The sequence below is a fragment of the Ostrea edulis genome, chromosome 10 (assembly GCF_947568905.1).
Source record: "Ostrea edulis chromosome 10, xbOstEdul1.1, whole genome shotgun sequence".
In the NCBI taxonomy this organism is placed as follows: domain Eukaryota; kingdom Metazoa; phylum Mollusca; class Bivalvia; order Ostreida; family Ostreidae; genus Ostrea; species Ostrea edulis.
Window position 1 is genome coordinate 1,024,570 of NC_079173.1, and position 14,722 is coordinate 1,039,291.

Below are 14,722 nucleotides of genomic sequence, written 5' to 3' on the forward strand. Positions count from 1 at the left end.
GAACACCGGAAGTTGTGTGATGGCTCTGACGTCATGTTGATTGGGCAGGATTTCAGAGCTGAGATAGAAGCTATTTTTAATCTTCTACAATTTGTTTTGTTCTCGTGCACTTTTTTTTATATAAAAATGTTACAGATTTAAACATGCGCACGGTTTTTGTTACGAAATATCCCTTTCAGATTGAAACAAACCGGGAGATATAGGTTCAGTGTTTTTCCTGTACAAAGTCAATCTCTCACCAGAGGGCGTATTACTCTACGCGACAATCTCTCACCAGAGGGCGTATTACGCTACGCGACAACACCTCTGTCAACGTCTGAATGTCAAGATTCTTGGCAAAACTTATTTCTACCTATTGCATTATAAAGTATGATTTTACAAGTTTTAGTGTTAAGCTTAAAATCTTACAGTAAGTTCACAAAAACAACGAATTTCATGATTATTCTAGTATTATTGGATAAATGAATATTTATATAAAACCTTTTAATTCGCTCAGGTGTCTCATATTTACCAGCTTCTGCGTTTATAAAATTCAGACATGTGTTTGATTTGCTTAGATATTATCATTACAGTTTGATATGCTAAGTTAGTTTTAGTACGTTTTGATATGATTTTTAGACGTTGACAGAGGTATTAGTGGAGCATAGCGGGAACGATAACTCTGGGTAGAGATTGGTACAAAGTGTGTTTGTATATTGTAATGCTGTGTTATAGTAACCGGTGTTGTAGCATAGACTTTCACCTCGGTAAAACGGGCCCGGGATAGATTCCCCCCATAGGTGGAAAAAGTGCCCCAGCATATAAATTCCCCCTATGTACAAAGTCAGTATAGAGTTTCTCCATGGCGGAAAAACCGCCCTGGTAAGAATTTTCCCTCTTCCTGTTTCCGGATTTCATTTGTCATAGTTTACTGAAATAGATATCCGCTCATCATTGATATTACGATATTCATGAAATAAACGATTTTTTGTTGTTGAGATGCTGAAGTTGGGTTTACACACTGAAAACTTTAAATTGCATATATAGTAAAAACAATATGCTTCTCAAAAGACCTTAATGATGGTCAATATCATTAGGATTTGTCGTAAAAAGTCGACTAAAAGATGTACAATTAAAATATCTGAAAAGTAAAATAGATGCACTGTATAGATTAAAGTGATTTGATTTTCCCGTTTATCTAAATTCGAACTTTTGAATTAAAAAATCAGTAGCTTCTTCCCAACTTCACTATTTCAAATATTAGATATTGGTAAATAACAGCAAAGACTTGAGATGTCTGAATGAATTTTGATATACCATTACACGTATTGAATAATTTTTTTTTTAAAAGAAACATAAGATGATAATTGTGATACACAAGACCCTGCTTAAAATTAAAGAATGAGAAGAATTCCTGAATGTAGAAAAGCAAGAGAATTCTAGTATTAGAACTGGAAACGGATACATAGCTAGAATATAAGAAAATATAAGAAGGGGTCTTTTAGGGGGATATTCTACACTAGGACGGTTTTTCCAAGGGGGAATTGGGCCTGGGTTAATTCTTCCTTGGGGAAAATTCTATGTCAGGCCCATCTTTCCGGGGGAATATCTATCCCGGGTCCGTTGTTTTTTTTAACTTTCAATTCATTATTTACTGATTATAACCGTATGGTGATGTGTCGGCGTTTGATAACACTGGGGATTGCATTTGTGGTTATTCATTATTTACTTATTATAACCGTATGGTGATAGGTCGGCGTTTGACAACACTGGGGATTGCGTTTGTGATTATCAACACATTACTGACTGATCAAAGTCTTAAGGAGAACAAGAATATAAGATCTGTAACCTAAAGAGGAAACATGAACGTACATCACACTACGCAGAGTCAACTGACTGATCAAGTATATCATTAATTATTCTAGTATTATTGGTCTAAGATATTGTTACCTAACACTTAGGCGGCTGTTACATTTAATCCCCCAGAACCTCCTACCACCCAATCATCACTCCATCGGCTGTTACATTTTATCCCCGGGAACCTCTTTTCTCCCAATCATCACTCCGATGCACCTAGAACGATTCTGATTGCATGGTTTTATCTAAGTTTTTAGTCATAAAACATTTCCTTGTATGTTTCATTTCGATTGATCGAGAACACTTATGCCTGTTGCATGTAAATGTATATTTCAATAGAGTTAACATCAGCTGAGGGAAGTTCACTATAAACACCAACAAACAAAATCAGACCGCCTGCCATTGTATTGTGAGAGAGACAGTCTGCCATTGTATTGTGAGAGAGAGACAGCCTGCCATGGTATTGTGAGAGAGAGACAGTCTGTCATTGTATTGTGAGAGAGAGACAGCCTGCCATTGTATTGTGAGAGGCAGCCTGCCATTGTATTGTGAGAGAGAGACAGCCTGTCATGGTATTGTGAGAGAGAGACAGCCTGCCATTGTATTGTGAGAGAGAGACAGCCTGCCATTGTATTGTGAGAGAGAGAGACAGCCTGCCATTGTATTGTGAGAGAGGCAGCCTGTCATTGTATTGTGAGAGAGAGACAGCCTGCCATTGTATTGTGAGAGGCAGCCTGCCATTGTATTGTGAGAGAGAGACAGCCTGCCATTGTATTGTGAGAGAGACAGCATGCCATTGTATTGTGAGAGAGAGACAGCCTGCCATTGTATTGTGAGAGAGACAGCCTGCCATGGTATTGTGAGAGAGAGGCAGCCTGCCATTGTATTGTGAGAGAGAGACAACCTGCCATTGTATTGTGAGAAAGAGACAGGCCCCATGTCAGGTATTAGTAACCATGGTAACCGGGTTTTTTTCAAATTCTTCTTTATTAATTTTTTTTTTCTTTTTCAACAGAAACTCAGCAAGCTTCATGTCTTGAAAATTAAAATATATATATATATATATATATATATATATATATATATATATATATATATATATATATATATATATATAAAGAAAATCGAGTTTGAGAAAAAACCTGTTAGTGATTCGCTTAGGATATTTATGCTTGTATACCGGTATGTTAGTTTATGTACGAATGTAACAGCATAGATACCGGCATGAATACACCGGTTTAACCGTATATATATATACCTGTAACCGTGACGTAATGACATGTATATACCGTTATATATATTGCTATGTGGAATATGTATTGATTTAGCCGGTATCGGTATAACCGTTCATTTGCCATTGTAACGTATATGCACCGGTATAACGGCTTTAATTTCAGTTCCTGGTGTTCTAAGATGGTATCTTGTTGTTTCCTGTTGAGAAGACTAAAGCAAATGTTTTTAATTCAAACAATGTATTGTGTGAACGTGCGTGTTTATGTACGTGTGTGTGCATGAAGAGAGAGAGAGAGAGAGAGAGAGAGAGAGAGAGAGAGAGAGATAGAGAGAGAGAGAGGTTAGCTTTACCGGTGATTGCACTATACCGATTTTTTATTTGTTGATATAAACTTTTACGATTTGTCTTGCCAAACTACTGATTGTTACAACTACTGATTGTTATAACTACTAATTGTTAGAACTCTGAGTTCATGTCAAAGTTTATTGATTATTTCAAAACCGATATGTTTATTCGGACCTAGTCAAACCAGTGCTTTAGTTACATATACTTTTATCATTTTGAAGACATTCCTATATATCCTGTCTTTATTGACTAGAAAAGAAATCAAACAATAAAATTGTATGTGACGTTTTTATGTGTGTTTTGTTATTAGGTCTCTTGAGCATGAAGATCAAGTGGACTTTTCTTATCACTATTCTTCCGGCTTCCGCACAGCCGTAAACTTTAAACTTTTCTGACTTCCTTTCTAGACCCATAAGTTTACTTGCAACCAAACCTGCCACAATGCATCCTTGATTGGATTTAAATTTTACCAGATGAAGTAACCACGCCCCTTTATGAAGTGGAGATGATGAAGAATGTATAAGTGTTTTGTGGCATCTTTTGAAAATCTCAAGAACCACTGTTTCAATTTCATTCAAACCTGGCACAAATCATCCGTATATCAAGGGGATTCACTTTTGTTCACATGGAGGGCCATGCTCCTTTCAAAGGGGAGATAATCAAGAAAAGGCAAAAATAGGGTGGGGTCACTTAAATATCATTAGAACCACAGGGCCTGAACAGTTGAAATTTACATGAAAGTTTTCTGACATAGAACATATTCAAAGTTCTTCAAATCATGGCCTCCGGTGGTAGGTGTAGTCGCAATAGGGGTCGATGGGAAGGGGAAATATTGGGAACCTGTTTCAGTATCTTCTCAAGAACAACAGGACCATCATTAGTCATATAAGCATCCGCAGGTAGTGCAGATTATATAAGCATTATATGGTTATGTGTAGGTCACCAGAGTCTGCAAATTCAAATTTGTTCAGATTATGACAACAACCCTACCTGTTAAAAATATGTATATAGATTGCTTTTGGCAAAACAAGTTCAAAATGTTTGACCCTGTGACCTTGACCTATGAGTTTGTACAGTTTAACCTTGCTCATAACTTGAATGGTGAGTGATGTATCTTTCATATCTTGAGTATGCATTCCTTGTGACATGACCATTCCTTTGATACCGAAGATTCTGACCCAAGATATTGACCTACTTTTAAGAACAGTTAACCTAGGCAATATCTCCCAGAACTTTGTAAGTTAAGAACTTTCATATTTTATATATAGATTCCTTTTGGCATGTCCTTATATTTCATTCCATGATCTTTGACCCTTTTTCGTGGTTTGGCCGTGACGCTTTTGGGATAGGTTGGGGTCACGATATGGAGTAGAAACTCTTCATTGGAATACTTACTTTTCTTTTTTCCTGTCGCTTGTACCGGTGAGTGTCGCGGGGAGATACAGCCGTTTGCAGCCTGGAGGAGGGACATCTCGTGAGCTCTGAGGGTGTCTGCCACGGAGTCGCTCCAGCGTTGCCTTGGTCGTCCTCTGGCTCCCCAGCCAGAGTATCTGAAGTTATATATGTCCGAAGAGATGGTTGGTTTGGAGACATTCATGCTAGTTGTCTGAACCACTTGATCCTCTGGTGCTCGATATGATTTAGGACGTGCTGCTCCTACCATGTCTCTTATGACGTCATTTCTGATCTTGTCTCGTCTTGTCTTGTTCACCGCTCTTCTTGGAGGTTTCATTCATGGACATTTATATGAAAAGCACTAAAACGTTTTAATTTTGACCCTTCAATTTGGAATTGGATATCAATTTTTTTATACAGACGTTACATCAGCAATCAATCAAAATCTCCGATAGAATCATTATTCAGAGAGGTTGCAGACAGGCAGATCCATTATCACTATGTGTAATTTGATATGTGTAGAAATATTAGCAATCGAAATCAGAATGAATAAGAATATCAAAGGCATTATTATATGTAATGTAGAAAAAATTCTCACAATTGGCTGATGATACCTCACTTATCATTGATGGAAGTGAAGAATCTCTCGTAGAAACTCCTAACACTTTAGATTGTTTTTCAGAAATATTTGGACTATATATCAATTGTGCAAAAACTCATGTAATATGGTTAAGTTAAAAAATATATATAGTAATGAAACTTTGCTGCCAAATTACAGGCTTAGGTGGGGTACCACCAGATTTACTTTGTTAAGAATACATTTTGACATGGAATTGAATAAGATACCATAATTAAAATATGAACCAAAATTAGTACATATTAAATCTATAATCAAAGAATGAAAGAAAAGGTTTATAACTCCCATAGGTACTGAGACACTGGTCTTACCATTACTAAACCACATTTTACTGTCAATCCCAAATCCTTCTTAAGGAATTAAAAAATATATTGTTCTTGTTTATATGGAATAATAAAACACCTAGAGTCAAAACGGAGGTCATTGTTAAAAATATGAAGATGGGGGATTAAAAATGGTAAACCTAATGGCATTGATAGCATCTATGAAATTATTCTGGATAAGATAGCTCGTGTTTTAAAATACAGGGGTGGAACATTTTATTCCATAGTTAGTCTTCAGCAAATTAATAAACTGTGGAATTGAATACATTACAATATTCTTGAAAACATTGAAAAATAGATTTTGGATATATGTATTTAAATCATGGCTTACATTGCATAACCTTAGTAAAAAGTCTGATGTTTGCAATACTTATCCAAATACAAAGATTAATTTATTAGAATATGATATTATTATTCACGCTATTAAGGCTTGGGGGGGGGGAGAGAATTGTGGCTGTGACAAAACTATCAAACAACTCACAAATCCATTGATTATGTCAAACATATATAAGGGTTGAAATACAACAAATCAAAACTTTTTTATGACATTATAAATCAAAATACCTTAATCACATCAGGCAAAACAAAATGGAGTGAACTTTTAGAATAATTCACAAAATACTCTTCAGGGTGACAAAAGATAGCAAAATCCGATGGTTTCAATACAGAATTATAAACCGAATCTTAGCCATAAACTCTTTTTTTTATTCAAATACAAAAAATAATGATTCAAAGTACTGCAATCATTGTCATTCTCACCAATAGAACATAATCTATTGGAGTTTGATTTTTTTATTTATTTATTTATTTATTTTTTTTTTTTTTTTTTTTTTTTTTTACAATTTTTGCCTAGCAGAATTTGAGCATTTTCTGGAAGATAAGACTGATTTACAGATAGCTATTCCAAAAAAAAAAAATTCTTGGCTTTATTAAAAATAATAGTATGATACAAAACACTATTGTCTTAAGGCTTAAATACTATGTGTACACAGCAATATGCACTGAGAAGTCCTTAAGTGTCCGTGCTGCAATATCACAAATGAAATTCTCTCTCTCTCTCTCTCTCTCTCTCTCTCTCTCTCAATCTCTCTCTCTCTCTCTCTCTCTCTCTCTCTCTCTCTCATACTACATACTTTCAGCTTATGCTTTGTTTCTGTTTTGTTTCTCTGGATATAATATTAATGTATACTGATGTACCGGTATGTGGACAAGAAAGATCACGACGTTCTTGAGTTTCGCCTTGTTGCTCATATGAAACGTCAGGATGTCTCAGGAAAGGGGTAAGTTGATAGCATTAGCTTTCTGGCATATTGTCTCTATTTCTCGATCTAGTTTGCCGTTTTCTGTGAAAATGCTGCCCAGGTATTTAAATTCACTGACTTGCTTTAGCTGGGATCCGTTAATGTCCAGTTTGTCCGGTCTCCTGTTGACTGTGGTGTTGATGTCCAGTTTATCCGGTCTCCTGCTGACTGTGGTGTTGATGTCCAGTTTGTCTGGTCTGCTGCTGACTGCCTTGTTGATGTCCAGTTTATCCGGTCTCCTGCTGACTGTCATGTTGATGTCCAGTTTGTCCGGTCTCCTGCTGACTACCGTGTTGATGTCCAGTTTATCCGGTCTCCTGCTGATGTCATGTTGATGTCCAGTTTGTCCGGTCTCCTGCAGACTGTCATGTTGATGTCCAGTTTGTCCGGTCTCCTGCTGACTGTCATGTTGATGTCCAGTTTGTCCGGTCTCCTGCTGACTGTGGTGTTGATGTCCAGTTTATCCGGTATACTGTTGACTGTGGTGTTGATGTCCAGTTTCTCCAGTCTCCTGTTGACTGTCATGTTGATGCCCAGTTTGTCCGGTATACTGCTGACTGTCGTGTTGATGTCCAGTTTATCCGGTCTCCTGTTGACTACCGTGTTGATGTCCAGTTTATCCGGTCTCCTGCTGACTGTGGTGTTGATGTCCAGTTTGTCTGGTCTGCTGCTGACTGCCTTGTTGATGTCCAGTTTATCCGGTCTCCTGTTGACTGTCATGTTGATGTCCATTTTGTCCGGTCTCCTGCTGACTACCGTGTTGATGTCCAGTTTGTCCGGTCTCCTGCTGACTGTCATGTTGATGTCCATTTTGTCCGGTCTCCTGCTGACTACCGTGTTGATGTCCAGTTTATCCGGTCTCCTGCTGATGTCATGTTGATGCCCAGTTTGTCCGGTATACTGCTGACTGTCGTGTTGATGTCCAGTTTATCCGGTCTCCTGTTGACTGTCATGTTGATGTCCAGTTTGTCCGGTCTCCTGCTGACTGTGGTGTTGATGTCCAGTTTATCCGGTCTCCTGTTGACTGTCGTGTAGATGTCCACTTTGTCTGGTCTCCTGTTGACTGTCGTGTTGATGTCCACTTTGTCTGGTCTCCTGCTGACTGTCGTGTTGATCTCCAGTTTGTCTGGTCTCCTGCTGACTGTCGTGTTGATGTCCAGTTTGTCTGGTCTCCTGCTGACTGTGGTGTTGACGTTTTGTTTTGTTTTGCTTTTTCACAGTTGACATTGATTTTATTACGTAAGTACATAATTCTAGTTTTGGGGTAAAATATCCGAAGATATCCGCTAAGTATTCTTCACCTTGGGTGCCAGGGACCCCCTCGATTAGAAAGAAAGGCATTTAGTTCATGTAATTCATATACATGCAATTTCAGAAGTAAAAAGATAATAATAAGAATATTGTACAATATTATATTATATATGTAGTCAAGGGTCACATAATTCAGAGTCCAAGTTTGTGCCCCCGACCTGTTTATCTTGAAGGACAACTTATTACAATGCAGACAAAAATATATATATTTATCATACATTATATCTTTTAAGCAATATCCTTTAGTATTTTATAGAAATACATGTAATTTGCTTTGATTTCTTCACATGCATAGAACTCATAAAATAACTGTTTCTTAATATACACCATGAGACCATGAATACTTTCTTAACAATTTTCAAATCTACATTTCATTTTAAATTTATGTATTTTCATAACAATAAAAGATATCACATTGTTATAGCTGTTTGTTGTATTGTTTTCTTGTAGATAAAAACCTAGAACAATTAATTTTCATATAATCTTGAAATTGAAATATTTCCCTACAGTGTTCCAAACATATTGTACATTTTTTCACTCAAAGAGTAAATGCTTTGAATTTTCTACAACATTACATAATTGGCAAAAGCTGCATTGTTCCTTTTGGCATTTGCTCAGTGACAACTTACAGTGTGTCAAGTTATGTGATAATTTGTGATTGAATTCCGCTACCGATTTGTTTCAGATATTTCTTGCTCTAGAAAATATAAAGTGAATTTCTAAATTCCTTAAAACTACAGTTTAATTCTCTAGACTATTTGTTTTCATTTATTGGCAAAACAAATATCATGGACATAATAACATTATAAATTTCTTGACTATTTAATTCCTTGATTAATACAGTTGTGTTATTTCTTAAATGCACTTTTACGACATCCTTGATGTTAATATAGATGGAAATTTGGCAAACAAATTGTGTTTCAATTTTATTTTCAGAATTGTGTATTCACATCGCCAGTTGGCTTTCACTTTTAATATATGACTGAAATGTTCTAGTTCTTTTAATTGTCCGTCTTCATCAAAAAGTTCCTTTACATGTAATATTTTACTTTGAATCCAATTTTTGAAACAAAGTGTGTCATTATTGTACCTAAAGAGTGTATTTAACCAAATTGGTTGAGACACAAATTTCATCGGTCGATATAAGTGTGATATTCTGTAAAGCTTTGCATTTATTGGAATAGCTGATCACTTCGCAATAGAATGTAGGAATATTTGTCAACAGTGTCTCAATTTCTTGCTTATTCTTTGTGCCTGAGACTTAGGATATAACTTGGCTCTTGGGTTAATATCTTATTTTCTTAATAATAAGATAAAGAATAAAACAAGTTATTTTGTGATGGATTTGAATTAGATAGACGTTTGATCCACATGACTTTTAAGGCTTGAAATTTGCTTTTAATATCTACTACTCTTATCCCCCATCTTTTATTTGTCCAATAAGGGTTTTTCTTTTTATTCATATCTTTTATTCCACAGGAAATTGAAGATAGCTTTGTTGATTTGTTTTATAGAATTTCCATGTGGATCCTTGCACTGTATAATCGTTTAGACAGTGCTAATGTATTTATTACTGTGCATTTTCCAAAAAGAGTTAGTTTTCTAGATTTCCATGGATTTAGTGTCTTCGTGAGTTTTCCAATCTTTATGTCCTAGTTAAGTTTATAACATACTGTTCGTTATCTTCACCTTGCATTTAGCATGATCGTGTCCTAAATATATCTAATCACTTTACTTCTTTATTGATCATTTCAATATTTTTAAAATATTCGTCATTGTTTGTGTAAGTTTTATCGTTTTGTTGTAGACAACAGTGGCAGATTTAAGGGGGGGGGCTGGAAGCCGGTGTTATAGAGCCAGACTCCCCCCATAGTGAGACTTCCCACCGGAAGTCTGGCTCTAGAGTGAGCCTTCCCCCCTGCGGAAGTCTGACTCTAGAGTGACCTTTCCCCCACGGAAGTCTGGTTCTAGAATGAACCTTCCCACCGGTAGTCTCGCTCTAGAGTGAGCCTCCCCCAGCAGACGTGCTATAGAATAAACCTTACCCCCAAGGGGAAGATTCACTCTAGAGCCATAGAACCCTCTTGAAGTATCGCTCTAGAGGGACACCCCCGCTTTCATCCCCTCCAATAGAAACTATGAAATAAATTTTAGTTTATCGGGCAGGAAATTACTTACTTATCTACCTCTCTACCTACCTACCTATACCTATCTACCTACCTACCTACCTACTTTTAAAAAAAATGTTTTATTTTTATATTTTCAACACATTTATACATATAAACATTCAAACTGTAATTTACACTCGCTCATACACACTTGCAATTACTTTGTAAACCTTCTGTATCAACAATAACAGTGAATTGTATATATGATATATACATGTATAATATATACATACACACACATAAATATATACACACACATAAACACACATATATACACATACACATTCAAAAATAAAGGTAATTATTTTATTTTTCATATCAATGCTAGGTGATATGATTATGATTATGATTTTCAACAAAATACTTGTCCATTATATTATCATACAATGCCCATTTACCAAGCATTTTGGATTTGCTATGAAATACATTTTGACAACATTTTTCTAAATTTCTATAGTATTTAAAGAAATTGCATCTGACAATTTGGGTGTTGAGTCCCGTGATCTGGAGGAATAAATGTGCTTTTTTGCTAACAAAAGAAGAAAATTTTCTAAACAACTTTCATCAATATTGCCTAGTAACACAATTCTTTTTTGTGATTTTATAACTTTTGACAAATGCATTGTACCATTTCACAAAATCTCTCCAGAAGGCAGATTCATACACCCAGTCATAAAAAAAAATATGAGTGATTGTTTCTCTTTCACTTTTGCAAAATGAACACAAGTCATTATCTACAAGTTTAAGTTTGCAAAGGAAAGAATTTGTAGCTACAGTGTATATAACACATAAGAATACGGTATTGAAAATAAATTAATTTTGTTTCTTTTGTGCATAAAGATGTATTCATATAATGAAATTCTCAACATTTTTCTGAAATAGTTTCACTGAGATAAGCTTCTCACTTCTCTCTTTTGAGTTGTGGGGCTATGAACTCCCTTTCCTTCAAAACTTGATATAAAAACTTAACATAAGAACTAGAGTTCATTTTCTGTACAATACACTGATTTGGACTCAACAATGCATGATGTACTTTGCATTGTTTTTAAAATCAGCAATTTCTCTTTTAATTTCAATCGCAAGGTGTAATAACTTGCATTCCCAAATATGAAAAAGATAGACGCTATATGGCGACCAATATTATTATTAATGTTGATTACAAAATTGGTTTTAGTGCCATAGCAAATCGTTTAAAGAAAGTACTAACAAGTATCACAGGTGACTCTCAGAAGGGTTTTATAAAGGGACGGTTTATTGGTGAAAACACTCGCTTTTTGTATGATTTGATTGACTATCTAAAGAAGGAAAATCAGCCAGGATTGTTATTATTATTAGATTTTGAAAAGCGTTTCATTCATTGGAATGGGATTTTATTGTAAAGGCACTGAGGTCCTTCAATTTTGGGGAATCTATTGTAAAATGGTTTCTTACTCTATACACCTCTAGTACCAGTTGTATAATTAACAATGGAAACTTGTATAAATTCTTCAGTCTTGAACGAGGCTGTAGACAAGGAGATCCATTGGCACCATATATCTTTATTATTACAGTAGAATTGTTGGCAAAAGCACTTAGAGAAAATCGAAATATTAAGGGTGTAACTGTGCTTGGAAAATAAAATAAATTAGGCCAGTATGCGGACGACTCTTTTTTAACGTTAGATGGCAGTGAAAAATCACTTAGAGAATCTATGAGAGTTATTAATATGTATAGAATGATTTCTGGACTACGTTTAAATATTTCAAAATCACAAGCAATTTGGTTGGGGAGCAAATCAGGTTCGGCGGAAACTTTGTGTAATGATCTGAAAATAAAATGGGGAAATAGCAATTTTAAGCTCCTCGAAATAATATTTACAAAATATCTGGAAGACATGACTTTATGTAATTATCAATTTAAAATCAATGCCATTAAAAATTGCTAGATTTGTGGACTAAACGGGATTTAACTCCAATAGGTAAAGTCACAATTATCCAAACTTTAGCACTCCCAAAGCTCATACACTTATTTTCATCATTGCCTGACCCACCTAAATAAGTACTGGAGGAGTTGAATAAAATATTTTTTTAAATTTATTTGGGGATACAAGGTAGAAAAGTTGAAAAGAAATACAATTGTGGGTAATTATGATGAAAGGGGACTAAATATGGTACATTTGGCATCTTATAAAAATTGAAGATAACAGTGATCGTATTTATAACTCCTATAAAGAATCCACAAGTAAGAGTTGGACAAACACCGACCTCATGAACACTCCAGAGGTGGGATCAGGTGCCTAGGAGGAGTAACCTGGTAGCCGGTCACACCCTCACTAGACTCATATCTTGATCAGGTGAACGGAGTAATTCGTGGTCAAAATTAATATGCAAAAGTGTGTAAGTGTTGAGTGTTAAGCCATTACATTGACTTCACATGTTTCAATGGTAGAATATGAATGGTTTTGTTGATATCCTTCACAGTTTGTTACTACAGGCGGTTTCTTCGTGTTGAACAGCGCTATCCCTCTGGTAGCTTTATTGACTGTGACATTCAGAACGCGGGTAGGACACGGTGATGATTCCTGGATAAAAACTTTATTGGGAGAATATGATGTTGGAATAAAATCAGATTCATCGAAGACGAAAACGGAAACCCCGACATGTCTATTTGCAGCTGTAATAAAAGCAGATTATCAGACACGATAAATAGATAAAAATAGAACCAGGCAGTAATTAAAGGAAGGCGTACCTTTTAATATATGTACACATAAAAGGGTATACCCTATAATTTGAAGACATACTTTTTGCACATTAACAGAGAAATCTAGACTTCTAAGCTGATAAACTAATCGTAACATCGTATACATGCATTATATCTTTGTGGAAAACGCTGTATATGAATTCCTCTGTAATATCTTTATGCTATTCTTATGTAATGTGATAACATGCTACGCTTTATAAATGCACGATAATGACTTATGGAATATATATCTCTGAAAAATATATAAATCGTGTGTAATCTTGAGATTTCTACATGGGAACTGTCGTTTACTTGGTAGTATATAGTCGAAAGAGAAACACTGGGAAATTGTTTTTATAGAATCAAAATCATGTGTTGTGTAGTATTAAACAGGAGCCTATCCATAGCACGCTTTTATTTCCGACTCCAGTGTCGAGACAGGATGCTTGGTAGATTCAATTGTACTACACATTTAGATGAAAACCTTTAGATGCAAGGTGAAGATAACGAACAGTGATCAATCTCATAACTCCTACAAGCAATACAAAATAGATAGTTGGGCAAACACGGACCCCTGGACACACCAGAGGTGGGATCAGGTGCCTAGGAGGAGTAAGCATCCCCTGTTGACCGGTCACACCCGCCGTGTGCCCCATATCCTGATCAGGTAAACGGAGTTATCCGCAGTCAAATCAGTGTGCCAAGAATAAATATCTAAACAAAATACGAATGAAAGATCGAACGAACTATCCTTATTTACCAAAATGCAATTGGTAGCAGGGGACAGTTTCGCACTATCAACTTTTTCAAAAAATGTAAATACCCCGTATTTGAAGTGATATTACATGTGTAAAAATGTATGCAATAATTTTAGGATGCATGTCAAATGTAGCTGAGTGCTTAGTAAAAATGTTGATATACAACATGTAGGTGTCACCATGATTCCTAGCGTATAGATTGGTGCAAATACGAAACTAAGACACGCGGTCAGTTGCTGAAGAAATTCCGGTAAAAACATGCAGGGTCTAGCAAAAGGTCTGTAGCTGTGAGGGAAGGTGGATGGCCCCATATGAGAGGTAGATTTTTTAGAAGGGCAGACAGGGTTCTTGATTGTGCACAGTATCTAAATCCCCATGTTTGGTACTGTGATGGTGTGGGGGTGGTGCGGATTAGCCCAAATGAGGGAAAATCAAAGCAAAAGAGGGGAACCTGCTCAGAGCATGTTTTGTGCACCAGCACCAGTATTTATAGATTACATGTAATTTAGGGTCATAATTTATTAACTACACTAATATGAAATACAAGTATTGACATAAAAGGGAAATGTGATTTTTCATTAGTCTGTCATAATCTGACTTTGGTGTATACCCCCTATCCACATGTTTCAAAACCAAAGAAACTGTCCCCTGCCACCAGTTCCGTTGTAATTTCTGTTGACTTTTCATTAGAATTTC